This window comes from Mustelus asterias, chromosome 11 (genome assembly GCF_964213995.1).
Source record: "Mustelus asterias chromosome 11, sMusAst1.hap1.1, whole genome shotgun sequence".
NCBI lineage: Eukaryota > Metazoa > Chordata > Chondrichthyes > Carcharhiniformes > Triakidae > Mustelus > Mustelus asterias.
This window is the reverse complement of record NC_135811.1, coordinates 31,197,925-31,214,239: the sequence shown is the minus strand read 5'-3', so window position 1 is coordinate 31,214,239 and position 16,315 is coordinate 31,197,925. Positions and strand designations below refer to the sequence as shown.

At 41.9% G+C, this 16,315-nt stretch overlaps 1 protein-coding gene and 1 non-coding gene across 9 annotated transcripts in view; one reads left to right on the top strand and one right to left on the bottom strand.

Moving 5' to 3' along the window:
• Window positions 1–16,315, top strand: part of LOC144500456 (uncharacterized) — a 230,807-nt gene that overhangs the window by 100,642 nt on the left and 113,850 nt on the right. The gene's annotated exons all lie outside the window — the stretch shown is intronic.
• LOC144501082 (U2 spliceosomal RNA) lies at window positions 4,321–4,519 on the bottom strand. The gene has a single exon (XR_013499053.1). It is a non-coding gene; the product is annotated as a U2 spliceosomal RNA (small nuclear RNA).

Sequence of the window (16,315 nt, the reverse complement as noted above, 5' to 3'; positions counted from 1 at the left end):
AGTTATTGCTGCCAGAGAGAAGACTTTCTTCCTTTGCTTATATTTGAACTTAAATCCTGTCGATGAAAAGGCACCCAATACCTGCCTCCTTGAGATACACTTTTAATTCTAAAGATGTTGCAAACTGAATTAAGTTTCCTTTCCTGCAGGTCCTGTAATTAATCATTTATTAAAAGGCACTTAATTTGGGACACATTTTTCAATAGGAAAAACAGTTTGGATATATTTTTAAAAATCTGTTTTCTAGTTTGCCTTGAATGTGCATCTGGCTTTTTTGATATCTTTCACATTTCTGTATGTACCTTTTTTCATCAACAACAACAATAATTTGTACTTCTATAGCATCTTTAAAGTAAAAAACCGTATGTAGATGTAGAACAACAATGAATTGTATTTATATAGAACCCTGAACACAATAAAGGAGCTTTAAATCTGTACAAATCCCATCATGATTTGTTCCTTCCCTATTTTAACCGTCCAAGATATCTATGTTTCTCTAACTTTGGCCTTTTGAGCATTCAGGATTTTAATCACTCAGCATTGGCAGTGTGCCTTCAACTATACAGGACCCAAGGTGTTTTACAAAAGCTTTATGAAACAAAATTTAATACCCAGAGAAAGAGATATTGGGTAGGGCAGATTGCCAAAGCTTGATTAAAGAGGTCAGATTTTAGGAGTGTGTAGAAGACAGAAAGAGAAGTAGAGAGACAGAGAGATTTAAGGAAGGAATTTCAGAGGTTAGAACTTGGCAGCTGAAGGCACAGCCGCCAATGGTGAAGCAATGCTCAAGATAGTAGAATTAGCAGCATGCAGACATCTCAGAGTTGTGGGTCCAGAGAAGATTACAAAGATAGGAAGGGACGAGAATTCTAAAATTGAGGTGTTCCTTAACCGTAAGTAAAGTAGGTCGGCAACTGCAGGGATGTTAGATGCATAGGAGTTGATGAGAGTAAGGATACAGGAAACAGAGGTTAGGATGACCTCAAGTTTATAGAGGTTAAGATGGGGATGAGAATTTTAAAATCAACATGTTGCTTAACCAGGAGCTAATTTTGATCAGCAAGCAGAGGAGTAAAGGGTAAACTGGACCTGGTGCGAGTTTGGACATGGGCAGCAGAGTTTTGGATGACCTCAAATTCACAGAGATTCGAGCGTGGGCCAGGTGTGTGTTGGAATAGACAAGTCTAGAGGTAACAAAAACGTGGATAAAGATTTTTATGTGTTTGAGATGATGTCGGTATGAAGTTGGAAACATTGTGGAGGTGGGAAAAGGTGGTTTTAATGATGACACAGATATATAGCTGGAAACTAAATAAACACCAAGGTTGCAAACTGTCAGGGAGATGGATGAAGTTGATGGCTAGGGAACGGAGCTTGTGGTGGGGACCGAAGACAGTGGCTTTGGTCTTCCCAACACTTAATTGGAGGAAGTTCTTGCTTGTCCAGTACTGCACGTCAGGCAAACAATCTGACAATTTAGATGCTTCGAAGGGGTAGAGAAAGGTAGTAGAGAGTTAGAGCTGTGATGTCATCAGCAAACACGTGAAAACTGGCGTTGTGCTTTTGATGTGGAACCCAAGTTATTCTTGAAAAATGTTCAACTCTCAAATTGCATAATATTTTTCTATTAGTATTTACGCACCATGGCCACAACTGCAGAGATCCTGCTGCACTTCGGCTGGCAGCGGGACCCCCAAGGAGGCATATTCCCGGAAGTAGCTAATTAACTGGCTCCCGCAAGTCTGCTGTCTTTATTAAGGATGGCACCCCATGTCCTTGAGCTGATCAGAGGGCTGGCAGATCAGCAGCACTACCATTAGTAGTGACCGTTGCTAAGTCTGCAGTTATGAGGAGAGGGGGGGAAGGGAATCATGAGGAGCAGGCAGTGCTCAGAGACCATTGGAGGCTGCCAGATTTCTCTGAGCAGTCTCCCCATACAGCAGTAGCCACCTGCCCGACAAAGGCAAAATGTCTTTGGAGGCAGGAGGTAGTTCTTAATTGGCCATTTAAATGGCTCAATCAAGCTCTGGGAAGCAGCCAATCTGCCACTTATCCTAATGCTGGCAAAACGGCATAATATTGGGCATGTCCCAACAACTTCCTACGCCATCTTACCAACCTTCCCATCTCCCAGCACTTCACCAAAGCACTGGTAAAATTCAACTCCGAGAGAGATGGTGTGAGCTGCATGAAAAATAAACTAAATTATATGTGCTTTCACGATTTCTTGCTGAGCTTAGAAACGCACAAATCTATAGCATGTCACTTGGTACCATACAACCTGAAGATGAGCTTTTTCTCATTAGTGGCTGTATAAATAATAAAAAGTAACTGGCAGCTCATTGACAAACTGTTACTATAAAAGTTTGTTTGAATTAATCCATCTTGATTAGTAAATGATAAGAACATTGTCAAGATAGCTATTGGAACTGTTGAGATGTTGCTGTTACTCAAATATGTGTGTAGTCTCCATAGCAACAATCTGCATAATGAAGAAAACCTTCTGACTTTATGACAAAGGCATTAGAAAACAAAATAACCACATAACATCTTCCCTTTTTTGTATTTCAGCCTTAGTTTTAGAATAGAGTCGCAGTTCATTTATTAATTTAAGAAATTAATTCAGCTGTACTATCTTCAAAAGATGCATCATTGTATTGTAAAGAGAAATTGCTTCAGAAAAAGCAGGTGCCTCTATTAAGGATTGCCTGTGGTAAATTACTGGATTAATAATGATGTTTTAGTATTTGATTTTTAAATACTTTTATCAAAGTAACATATGTTTAAGGGATACTCACTTCATTCATTTTATTTGATCTAAGCATGAAACTGCATAGCAGTGTTTTCAAACACTCTTATTGTTTCCCCTCTCAATACTCATGATTTTAGATCACTGCCATTAATGGAGATATACTGAATGGTAATTATTCACTCAGTGTTCTGAGCAATTGAGCATTAATTTATAAAGCAAGGCTGTCATTTGCAAGATGCTTATTAACTGAGCGCAGTTAATTATATAAGAAGATAATTACATGTAAATGTTGGATCTAAAAGCAGCTATGCAGCCTGCTCCCTGTTTAACAGCCGTGCAGTTAGAATTTCTGGTTTGTTTGCACTAAAGTGAAGCAATTAATTGATTCATTGAATTAAGTGAAAATGCAGTGTAATTCTTTCTAAGCAATATGGCATCTATCAGAATAGCCTCCCAATCAACTGAAGCGAGACAGGCTATGGATGAACACACTGCACACTGTCACATGTTCTAACTGTTGAATGTATTCCTGATATTTCAAATAGTATGGCAATTTATATTTTAAAATATAGAAAATACAAAAGACATGAATTTTCATGAAACTTCAGTTGTCTTTTTAGCATTTATTTGTAACTTTGTGTGCATTAGTGCTGGGTGTTAGAAATCATTCCATGCAGCATTCAGTTGTGTAACAAGCACTCCCAGGCCAGGTATATAAAACTTAAAAGTTGCAAAGTGATTTCTGCTCGATCATATAATCCAAACCAAATGTGGGAGCTCCTCAACAGTGAATGCATTTCAAGGAAATGTCAATGTGGCATTGTACTTATTTTCCACAACAGATTGTCCTCTCCAAATGAAATGGCCAATTTAGTGCAAATTAGTGCTGAATTAGAAGCAGTTCTGTACGGTGAATCTATGTCCTTAAGGAAGTATTGATATTCCCTAATACACAGGCCTGGAAAAAAAAATGCCCAGACACAGAGCTACACAACTGCAGAGAAAACCTTTGCAATTATAATCTCAATTGAATAAACCTCTTGCATATACATTGGTTCTCATCATTTTAAAGTTCAGAATCATGTTTAGGAGCAGCCGCAAAGGAATTACAATCTCAGACATAAAATTTGGATGAGAAAGTTGTCAACCAATTTTATGATGGAAGACTCTTCTTGAGTCATTGATTTGAATTCAAAATGTTACTTGTAACCTTTTACAAACTTGATTCAGTTGTCATTCTCACCTGATTCTTGATTGGAATTCAACAGTGTGTTCTGGGATCAGCATTGTTCTCGGTTAATATAAAACAGTGAAGAATATTAAAACAATTCAGCCTGATTCTTTCCTGTCAGCAGAAGGTTATTAACATTGTGACATGGGTAACATATTTTGAATGTTTTAACCAGCTGGTTAATACAATATCAAAAGTAGTGCAGTGCCAGTATAGGAGACTTTTTTTTGTATTTTTATTCCAATTCAATCAAATCAAGTCCAATCCAGAGTCTCAACAAGTTGAGACATTCCCGATCCAAGCTGACAAGACAGGGCTCTCACCTCCTGCCTTGGGCTTGATCTACATGATCCAAGCTGATTGGAGTAGGCATAGCTCCTCCTCCAAGGCTTGATCTCATTTGCATCTTAGCCAAAAGGCCGAGATGCCGCTTTTAAAAATTGCTTCAAATGAAGCTAAAATGTAACCTAATGACTTCAACCAAGCACAGCATGTCGATATTACACTTGATCTTAGCCAAAAGGCCGAGAAGCGATTCTGCTGCAGCATTTAAGCAGAAGGAAGGAAAAATGAAAACTTATATAGTGCCTTCCATGACCTCCGGTCACCCCAAGGTGCTTTATCGCCAATGAAGTATATTGGAACCTTAATCACTGAAGTATTTTTTGAAGTGTAATGTCAGAAAGACAGCAACAAATTTGAGCACATTGAGTGCTACAAAAGACAATGATCAGAATTCATTTAGCGTTACAAAAGCAAAATACTGCAAATGCTCGATATTTGAAATAAAAATAGAAGATGCTGAAAAGTCAAGGAAAAAAGAAGAAAGTATGATTTGCATTTATATAACACCTTTCATGATCACAGGACATCCCAAATTGTTTTACTGTGAATGAAGTACTTTTGAAGTGCAGTCACTGTTGTAAAGTAGAAACAGTAAGAAGTCTCACAACACCAGGTTAAAGTCCAACTCCACCTGAAAAACCACTCCATCTGACGACGGAGCAGCAAGCTCCGAAAGCTTATGGTATTTGCTACCAAATAAACCTGTTGGACTTTAACCTGGTGTTGTGAGACTTCTTACTGTGCTTACCCCAGTCCAACGCCGGCATCTCCACATCGTAAAGTAGAAAGACAGTAAGAAGTCTAACACCAGGTTAAAGTCCAACAGGTTTATTTGGTAGCAAAAGCCACTAGCTTTCGGAGCGCTGCTCCTTACCTGATGAAGGAGCAGCGCTCCGAAAGCTAGTGGCTTTTGCTACCAAATAAACCTGTTGGACTTTAACCTGGTGTTGTGAGACTTCTTACTGTGTTTACCTCAGTCCAATGCCGGCATCTCCACATCATGTAAAGTAGGAAGCACAGTGGCCAAGTTACACACAGTAAGGTCCCACAAAAAGTAATATAATAATGGCCAGATAATCTGTTTTTGTGATGTTAATTGAGAGAATAAATATTGGTAGGACACCAGGGATGATTTTCCAGCTCTTGTTCAAAATTGTATCACACAATTCTTTATATCCAGCACTTCCTCAGTACTGCGCTGGAGTCTCAGCCTTGAATTTTATGCTGAGGTCCTAGAGTGGGTTGTAGGGGTGTCATTCAGATATTGAGGTGGGTGGGGTAGTCGGTCTAGTGTGGGATCGGGCCCAGTCAGGTCAGAGGGGTGGGGGGTGGAGAAGGAATCCCATGCTGGTGAGAGATGGGTGCTTCCTTCGTGGGGGTTGGTACAGAGGGGTTCTGGGGTGTTCCAGGCAGGGCTCAGTTTGGGTGTTTAAAATAGTTACTCTGAAGTTAGAAGTGCATTTCTTCCTTCTAACTCTTTCAGAGCAACTATGCGTGTGAAACTGGCAGAATCATCAAAAGTTAGCGATTTAACTCACTGTCAGATAGTTCCCAGCCCAATGCAGTTGTCCAGAGGAGTTAATAACCCTTCTGGACAATTACCCAGTAAACACTTACATGGGAACTTTCAAGAGGGATTCCCTAGCACAACTTTGGGGTATCCCCCAAATACGATGCCGGGGAGCCAGAAGACCCATTAACTTTTTTCTCTCTTCACAGATGCTCCCTGGCCTGTTGAGTATTTCCATCATTTTTTATTTTTAGTGATGTTGCCTGGGGGGTAAGTAGTGGTCAGGACACAAAGGATTTCCCTGATCTTCATCAAAATAGTGCCATGGGATCTGTTACTTTCACCTACAAGGGGCAGATGAAGCCTTGATTTAATGTCTCATCCAAAAGACAGTAGCTAGAACAGAGCAGCATTTTCTCAATACGGTACTAAAGCATTGGCCTAGATATGTACTCAGGTCTGATTTGGAGTGGAACTTGGCCCACATAATACAGACTCAGAAATGAAAGTGATAGCCCTGAACCACAATTGACACCACAACACAGGATCTCAACATTGACAATTCTGCTAGACCTCATGTCATTTCCCAAGACCACATCTATTGCATATTTGTCATGCTCGTCTAACCTGAATCGAGCCTGAGGCAGGAGCGCACTAACATCGAAGGACAGAGTTATAGCATGCAGCATCAGCTCTAAAAAGGCTGCAGAAGCTACTTAAAATACTAATTATGTTGTGCTGGCCATAGAGGAAATGGTTACAGCATGGAGCAGGTCTCTCCATTTTTTAAAGGTCTCTTCACATGAACAATCAATGCTTGTGATTAAGCTGAAGAACATTGGAGGAGTGGTTGAGGATAAAGCTGGAAGTCTCGCGAAAAACACAGAGCAAGAATCTATTTTATTTTTCCTCCACTTGCTGCACTCACTCACTTATATGGTGGGTAGTTGAAAATTACCCCCTATATTACAGAAAATCACAATAACACCACACAGTATTAGCTAGTGTCACACGGGAGGATTTAAATTAGTTCGGCAGGGAGGTGGGAATCAAAGCGAAGGTGAATTAGCTGAAGGGGAACCAGAAAGTAGGGCCAGTAAGACTCAGAGAAACAGCAGACAGGTTGGGGTTGCTAATCAAAGAGGGTCTGGTGGACTGAAGTGCATTTGTTTCAATGCATGAAGTGTAACAGGTAAGGCAGATGAACTTAAAGCTTGGATTAGTACGAGGAACTATGATGTTGTTGTCATTACAGAGATGTGGTTAAGGGAAGGACAGAATTGACAACTTAACATTCCAGGATACAGATGTTTCAGGCAGGATAGAGGGGGATGTAAAAGGGGTGGGGAAGTTGCACTACTGGTTAAGGAGAATATCACAGTGGGAGGACACCTCAGAGGGCTCATACAGCGAGGCAATATGGGTAGAGCTCAGGAAGAGGAAGGATGTAGTCACAATGTTGTGGGTTTACTATAGGCCATCCAACTGCCAGTGGGAGATAGAGGAACAAATATGTAGGCAGATTTTGGCAAGGTGTAAAAGTAGCAGGGTTGTGGTGGGAGATTTTAATTTCCCCTATATTGACCGGGACTCACTTAGTGCTAGGGGTGTGGATGGGGCAAAGTTTGTAAAGAGCATCCAGGAGGGCTTCTTGAAACAGTATGTAGATAGTCCAACTAGGGAAGGGGCCATACTGGACCTGGTATTGGGGAATGAGCCCAGCCAGGTGATCGATGTTTCAGTAGGGGAGCAGTTCAGGAACAGTGACCACAATTCAGTAAGCTTTAAGGTACTGATGGATAAAGATCAGTGTAGTCCTCAAGTTAAGGTGCTAAATTGAGGGAAGGCTAATTACAACAATATTAGGGTGGAACTGAAGAATGTAGATTGGGGACAGATGTTTGAGGACAAATCAACATCTGGCATGTGGGAGGCTTTCAAGTGTAAGTTGATAGGGATTCAGGACCGGCGCATTCCTGTAAGAATGAAGGATAAGTATGGCAAGTTTTTGGAACCTTGGATAATGAGAGATATTGTGAGCCTAGTCAAAGAGAAAAAGGAAGCATTTGTCAATGCCAGAAGGCTGGGAACACACGAAGCAAGTATGGAATACAAGGAAATTAGAAAGAAATCTAAGTAAGGAGTGCCAAAAGGGGTCACGAAAAAGCATTGGCCAGCAGGATTAAGGAAAGTCCCAAGGCTTTTTATACATATATAAAGAGCAAGAGGGTAGCCAGAGAGAGGGTTGGCCCATTCAAGGACAAGGGAGGGAATCTATGCGTGAAGCCAGAGGAAATGGACGAGATATTAAATGAGTACGTTGCCTCAGTATTCACCAAGAGAAGGACTTGGTGGATGAGGAGTCTGGGAAAGGATGTGTAGATGGTTTGAGTCATGTTGAGGTTAAAAAGGAGGAGGTATTGGGGTTCTTGAGAAACATTAAGGTAGACAGATCCCCAGGGCCTGATGGGATATACCCCAGAATACTGAGAGAGGCAAGGGAGGAAATTGCTGGGGCCTTGAGAGAAATCTTTGTATCCTCACTGGCTACAGGGGAGGTCCCAGAGGATTGGAGAATAACCAATGTTGTTCCTTTGTTTAAGAAGGGTAGCAAGAATAATCCAGGTAATTAGAGGCCGGTGAGCCTTACATCAGTGGTAGGGAAATTATTGGAGAGGATTCTTCGAGACAGGATTTATTCCCACTTGGAAATAAGTGGACGTATTAATGAGAGGCAACATGGCTTTGTGAAGGGGAGGTCGTGTCTCACGAACTTGATCGAGTTTTTCGAGGAAGTGACGAAGATGATTGATGTGGGTAGGGCAGTGGATGTTTTCTACCTGGACTTCAGTAAGGCCTTTGGCAAAGTCTCTCATGGCAGACTGGTGCAGAAGGTGAAGTCGCATGCGATCAGAGGTGAGCTGGCAAGGTGGATACAAAACTGGCTCAGTCAAAGAAGACAGGGTAGCAATGGAAGGGTGCATTTCTGAATGGAGGGCTGTGACAAGTGGCGTTCCTCAGGGATCAGTGCTGGGACCTTTGCTGTTTGTAACATATATAAATGATTTGGAGGAAAATGTAACTGGTTTGATTAGTAAGTTTGCAGACGACACAAAGTTGGTGGATTTGCGGGTAGCGATGAGGACCATCAGAGGATACAGCACGATATGGATCGTTTGGAGACTTGGGCGGAGAGATGGCAGATGGAGTTTAATCTGGACAAATGTGAGGCAATGCATTTTGGAAGGTCTAAAACAGATAGGAAATATACAGTATTTGGCAGAACCCTTAAGAGTATTGATAGGCAGATGGATCTGGGTGTACAGGTACACAGGTCACTGAAAGTGGCAATGCAGGTGGAGAAGGTAGTCAAGAAGGCATACGGCATGCTTGCCTTCGTCGGCCGGGGCATTGAGTTTAAAAATTGGCAAGTCATGTTGCAGCTTTATAGAACTTGAGTTAGGCCGCACTTGGGATATAGTGTTCAATTCTGGTCGCCACACTACCAGAAGGATGTGGAGGCTTTAGAGAGGGTACAGAAAAGATTTACCAGGATGTTGCCTGGTATGGAGGGCATTAGCTATAAGGAGAGGTTAGAGAAACTTGGTTTGTTCTCACTGGAACGATGGAGGTTGAGGGGCGACCTGATAGAAGTCCACAAGATTATGAGAGGCATGGACAGAGTGGATAGTCCAGGGTGGAAGAGTCAGGGCACGGCTTTAAGATGCGAGGGGCAAGGTTTAAAGGAGATGTACGAGGCAGATTTTTTACACAGACGTTGGTGGATGCCTAGAACTCATTGCCGGGGGAGGTATGGAAGCGGATACGGTAGTGACTTTTAAGGGGCGTCTTGACAAATACATGAATAGGATGGGAATAGAGGGATATGGTCCCAGAAGTGTAGAGGGTTTTAGTTAAGTCGGGCAGCATGGTCGGTGCAGGCTTGGAGGGCCGAAGGACCTGTTCCTGTGCTGTAATTTTCTTTGTGCTTTGTTCTTGTTCTTTGCATGCTTTTCAGTCAGCTTTGTGATATGCTTTGTTTCCATATATGTTGTAGCGTGGCCCCTTTAAGGTTCGGATGTTCATGATCCTCCTGGGGCCTGTCAGGAAAGAGGACACAAACCTTCGCCTATCGGGTGTTAGGACGCGGGTCTTGGTAGGAGGAACCTTCAATATGAGCCTGAGAGTCAGTGGGAATAGACCTGTATCTTTACTGAGCTTCTCTGTATATAGCTTTAACATTCCTTCAATAAATCACCATTGTGATTCAAGGCTTCCACGCCATGTTACATTGGGCTACAATATTGGCGACAAGAATAAAAGACGTGAACATACGAAGGCGGAAGAGTGAGTCCCTGAAAAAACCTGCAAAGAAGGTAAAAGGTCATTATGCCAACCTTAGTCGAATAGCTATGCCACAGTAAGAAGTCTCACAACACCAGGTTAAAGCCCAACAGGTTTATTTGGTAGCACGAGCTTTCGGAGTGACCCAGAGTGACCCAGCTATGCCACTGTTCGGGAAAATCGATCCGTTTGATTCGGGCCAGTACATTTCAAAATTTTGATACTTTCTCGATGCCAATGAAATACCGTCAAAGAAAAGCAGAAAGTTATTTTATTCCCTGTTTGCAGCCCTCAAACTTATAAGCTTGTAAGAAGCATTACAACTCCAGAAGCACCGAATACAAAATCATATGACCGGCTCGATGCACTAGTAAGCGAGCACTACAATTCCCGACTCTCCATTATTATGCAGTGATATAAATTCCACTCAGCTGTCAGGGATCCGGGGGAGACAGTTTCTGCTTCTGTCACTTGGCTTCGCAAAATGGTCGAACACTGTGCATTTGGCCCATCCTTAAGTGATATGTTATGTGATCGTCTCATATGTGATATTAACAGTTGGAACATTCAAAAAAAGCTGCTCGCAGAAACTATAATATCTATGTGAACCCTGGGTCAATGCCAACATTTTTTAGAGCTCGGTCTGAGCCTTACACTTTACAACAAAAAGTTGAGGTGGAGTTGAAGTGGTTGGAAGACCGAGGAATAATTAAACTGGTACAGGTTCTCGGAGTGGACTGCGCCAATAGTCCCAGTGCTAAAATCAGACCAGTGAGGATTTGTGGCGATTACAAACTGACCATAAACAGAGCTGTTCAAATAGATAAATCCTATCCTTGGCTCAAGTGACTGAGAGCCCTGAACAAAGCTTTTGAACTGCAAGGCATGCAGGGTGAGGTGAACAACATTAGTGGAAAATGGTGGCTTGCTCAGAATACCAGTAATGAAGACCCAGGAGAAAGAAGAGAAATCATCAGCCACAAGGAGTTAAGTGTTATCATCATGGGGGAGACCACCCCCAAGGCAAATGTAAATGTAAGGAATTTTTTGTTTCAGATGTAATTGGAAGGGCCACATACAAGCCAGATGCAGAGTCAGATAGTCTGCACCTAGTTTCCAGAAAGGAAAATGAGGAACTCTAGTGAACAAGATTGAGGAAGGTTCAGACAACAAATCCGAAGTTTATCAGCTCAACATTGTAAAGTTAAATAAGACACCCCTCCACCAAAATCTCTCTTATGGTTAAGGGGCGTCTATTAACTATGGAGGTCAATACAGGTGCTTTGGCCACAGTAATAGGTGAACAAACCTACAAGTATTTTCAGGGAGGTCTGCAACCTATTAGGCTCAGCAATACTCCAGCAAAGTTGGCAACCTATATGGGAGAGACACTGAGGATATTGGGCACAATGTCAATACCAGTGTCTTACCAGCACCAGTCTGCTGAGATACTCCTGATGGTAGCGAAAGGACAGAGGCCTAGCCTTATGGGACGAGACTGGCTGAAGTAAATCAAGTTGAATTGGCTGGAAATATTCAACATCACAGATGGGGTTTTCCAAGAGCTTTGAGCATGTATCAAGAAGTCTTTAAGGGAGAGCTGGAGTGCATATGAGGAGTAAAGGCTAAAATGTATGTGAACCCTTGGTCAATGCCAACATTTTTTTAGAGTCCAGTCTGTCCCTTATGCACTACATCAAAAGTTGAGGTGGAGTTGAAGTGATTGGAAGACCTAGGAATAATTAAACCGGTACAGTTCTCAGAGTGGGCTGTGCCAATAGTCCCCACATAGTGAGGATTTGTGGCGATTACAAGCTGAACATAAACAGAGCTGCTCAAATAGATAGATCCTATCTCTTGGATAGAAGACCTTTGCACTAAGCTAGCAGGAGACCTCAATTATACAAAATTGGAATTAAGCGTACCAACAGCTTAAGCTAGAAGAAGACACTAGGAAATTTGTCATCATTAAATGCACAAGGTCTTATTCCAATATCCAAGGTTACCCTTCGGCATTTCATCTGCATGCACTATCTTTCGTGCATCATGGAAAACCTTCTGCAAGGGAATAGTTATGTATCTGGACAATATCTGAATAACAGAGGCATCACCCGAGGAGCTCCTTCCATTTCTAGTATCACAAGACTCTGTCCTTGTATGCCTAACTCACCTTATTACTTTAATCAGAAAACATCCCATTAGGCCTTCTGCTAAATAAACACTTACATGGCTAATATGAGTAATTATCCTACTTTCTCAGCATCTGCTGCATTCCCGCCAAACAAACCGACTGCTTGTATCAAACACTGGCTCCTAAAGCAGAGACCTCTTAACCATAAAACATATTAATAGCACAATATCATCATCACATCACCTTATGGCATAGGGTCTGTACTTTCCCATGATGGAAGATGGTATGGAACAGTCTGTCACTTTTGCTTCCAGGATCTTGCCTACTGCCAAAAAGAAGTACTCGCAGATTGATAAAGAAAGTCTAGCAGTTATATTCACTATCAAGAAGTTTCACCAGTATGTGTTCAGCTGCCTTTTCACCATCATCTTGGACCATAAGCCGTTGCTAGGGTTATTCCGTGAAGATAAACCAATCCTGCTGATCACACCGGCCTGAGTACAAAGATGGGCCTTACTGTTAGCTGCTTACAGCTACACATTTCAGTACACGCCAGGAACACAGACCGCTAATGCCGATGACCTACATTTGCTCCCACTTCCACAGATGGTATTTTTGCCTCCTCTTCCACAGGAGATATTCCTTGCTTTGAATTTGATGGCACTCTACCCATTTCATTGGCTCACATCAAGACGTGGACCAGAAGAATGTAGTCCTTTTGAAAGTTAAGAGAATGGTTTTGACCAACAAATCTGAACAGGCTCCGCCATACTTGCAGCATAGGGGTGAAATCTGGAGGACAAGGTGCTTTTATGGGGGAGCGAAGTGAGAGTACTACTCCTCTAGAACTTACACAATGCACATCCTGGGCAGACCAAGATGAAGATGTTGGACAGGAGTTACATTTGGTGGTCAGGAATTGTGGTCAACTCATGCCAACATTGTCAAACACAGCAGATCCTTACACCCACAGAAAACTTACTCTCCTGGGAGTGGCCTGGCCCCCCCTTGGATAAGGCTCCACATTGATTTCACTGGCCCTTTTATGGAGGTAATGTTTTTTGGTCCTGATGGAAGCCCACTCAAAGTGATTTCATGTGCAAATCATGCGTTCCACAATGTCGTTAGCCTCTGTAGACAGTTGTGAGAAATTTTCGCAATTCATGGCATTCCAGAAGTAATTATTTCTGACAATGGCATCACTTTTACAGCTGAAGACTTTCAGCAGTTTTGTCAGAACGAAAAGCATCCAACACATATGCATGACCCCATACCATCCTGCTTCCAATGGTTTGGCAGAAAGGGCAGTGCAGACTTTTAAATGCATCAATGAGTATCAATGAGTGGTCCAACAGACCACTGCCCCTCTAAAATTGGTGATGGATCAATCAACGACTGAGAACCCACCTTGACCTCATTTTCCCAAATTTGACGAGGGTGGGGGCTAAGCAAGATTCACAGAAGGAGTATTATGATTCAGTCAGTGGAGACAGGTCATTGAAGCGGAAAGATTTGGTTTTTGTTCGGAACTTTGGCGGAGGGGAGCCAGTTTGGGTACCCAGGAAGATAATTTGAAGGACTGACCCAGTATCTTACATCATCAACTTGCAGGGCCACAAAGTGTGGAAGGATGTTGATCACAACAGAAGGTGGGAAGCTGCAGCCCCACTGCCGGTTGTCAGGACTCTAATAGAGTCCAGTGTATCAGCAGCTGAGTCAGTGCCAGCAGAACTTAATATTCCTCCAAAAAGAATCTCGACTGTCAACAGAAGCAGAGGAAGACAGTGCTGGCCCTAATTCAATGTCAGAATATCTTGACCCAGCTACCACTATTGTAGACTCTGATATCCCCTGCTTGGAGAATTCAATTGTGGAGTTGCGCAGCTCCACAAGAGTCCAAAAGTCACCAGAGAGACTGACTTTGTGAACTTTGCCGAATGGGCCCTTTTAAAAAATTATTTTTTGATTGTATACATCTATTATTATAAAGGAACTTAAGGTTGAGGGGGTGGAGGGGGGGATGTTGTAGCATGGCCCTTTTAAGGATGTCCCTGTGTCACATGACCCTCCTGGGACTTATCAGGAAGGAGCGCGCAACCCACCACCTATCGGGTGTTAAGACGCAGGTCTTGTTAGGAGGAAACCTTCATTGTGAGCCCGAAAGTCAGTGAGAATAGACCTGTAACTCTCCTGAGCTTGGTCGTATATAGCTTTACCTTTCCTTCAATACCTCACTGTTGTGATTCAAGGCTTCCTCATCATGGTACCTCGGGTTACAATAATGTAAGTCCTCAAAGAAGAAGTCACAGGCCCAAGTAGCAGTCCCAAAGCAGTTACCTCAAAGCACTCAGAATCGTTAGTTCCTTGTATAGCAAAGTACCAGCACATATACCTGCATCCCAGAGGATTTATTAATTCAGTTTGAGCTGGGATCACCAAATGAAGCAGTGAACACATGTGCATGACATCCATCATGAGCTGCAGAGTGCTGACACCTGGAGTTGTATTTAAAAGAGGAACACTACCTGTGCATCACCAGTTTTAGTTATTGAAGAACTTGGGATATATTCAATGGCGAATCCACTGATCGTGACTTTGCAATCATGCATTATGATTTTGCAACACTGCAGTTTAACACGGGGTATATGTGAATCATGGGCAATACGTAACAAATTCCCTTTTGACATAGGCCCACAGTCCACAGAAAGTATTATGATGTTCAGACAATAACGACCGCCTTGGGCAGTAGACTCCAAGTTTGATTTCACCATTCTTGGGTCTCACATAGACACAAACCTTGGGATAAATTGTACAAGTCAGCACCTCCCACAGTGGAACCTTATTCTACAGGAGTACAAATTGGATATGGAGATCAGTGCACTTGATTGGTGGCATTAACACATTTTGAAGACTGGAAATTAGGAGCTACAGATCAGGTGCAATGACCTCTGTTCCTATTTTTATGAATTTTCCTCCTCGTAAGTGAGCTAGTGCATTGCCTTCCTTAGTCAGGTTAATGACCTTCCTGCAGCATGAGTCATTCAATGAAGCTACCTAACCGGGAACTAAGTGATCCACTTTGAATCTTACCTGCTGCTTCCCCAGTCTGATGCTATAATCTTCAGACATACACTCTAATCTGTAAGCATGCCCAGTACATCACCTCTGTTTCATGCACAATCTGTATCAATGGATCATCCATGAAAATGAGCTGATGTATGACATATCCCAGATTCAGCTGTACAGGTCAATAACTGGCACAACTCGTGACATAGCAACATAGGTGCTACTCAGCTTATACTCTATTTCAAAATCACCTGACAGATTTATTTTATATCTGCATTTATTTTCTCTTCCTTAGCTTTATGTTTTTAATATATTCCTTGCAAACTGATAAAAGAATAGAGTGCATAGCTTTCTGTTGCTTACAATGGATTACAGTGTTAAGTAACATAATTTATACAATAAAAATAAATTCAAATCTCAATTAACTTTGGTTGATTCCCTTTTCTTTAAGATTCAGACCATTGTAAATGGGTTTTCAAACATTTTAAGGTTTTAATGGTACATCGAAAACATTAATAACAACTCAAAATAATGGGGATGGGGTTTGATGGTTTAGTGTGTTGTGCAAAGAATCATCGGAATTAAATTACAGTCTAATATTAGAATGCAAATGTGCTAACATGCTGTGAAGCTCAACTGTCCACTACTTTTGTGGTATTAACAGGTTTGTTTCAAATGGGTTAAAGCCTCCATTAAAATTGCAGACAAAGACTTCATCACGTTCAGATACGAGTACCACATAGTGCAATTTCACCTAATGTAATGACAAAAAAGGGCCAATTTTCCAAACGCACGCTTACCCATCAGGTGTGCTTATTGGGAAATTGCAGGCACGTTCTCTAAGCTATTCAATCTGTTTCAATTAAGGCACCTGGAGCATACGTTCAAAAATCAGTCCTACAATTTTTAACCAGTTTTCTTTCTAATGTATACTTC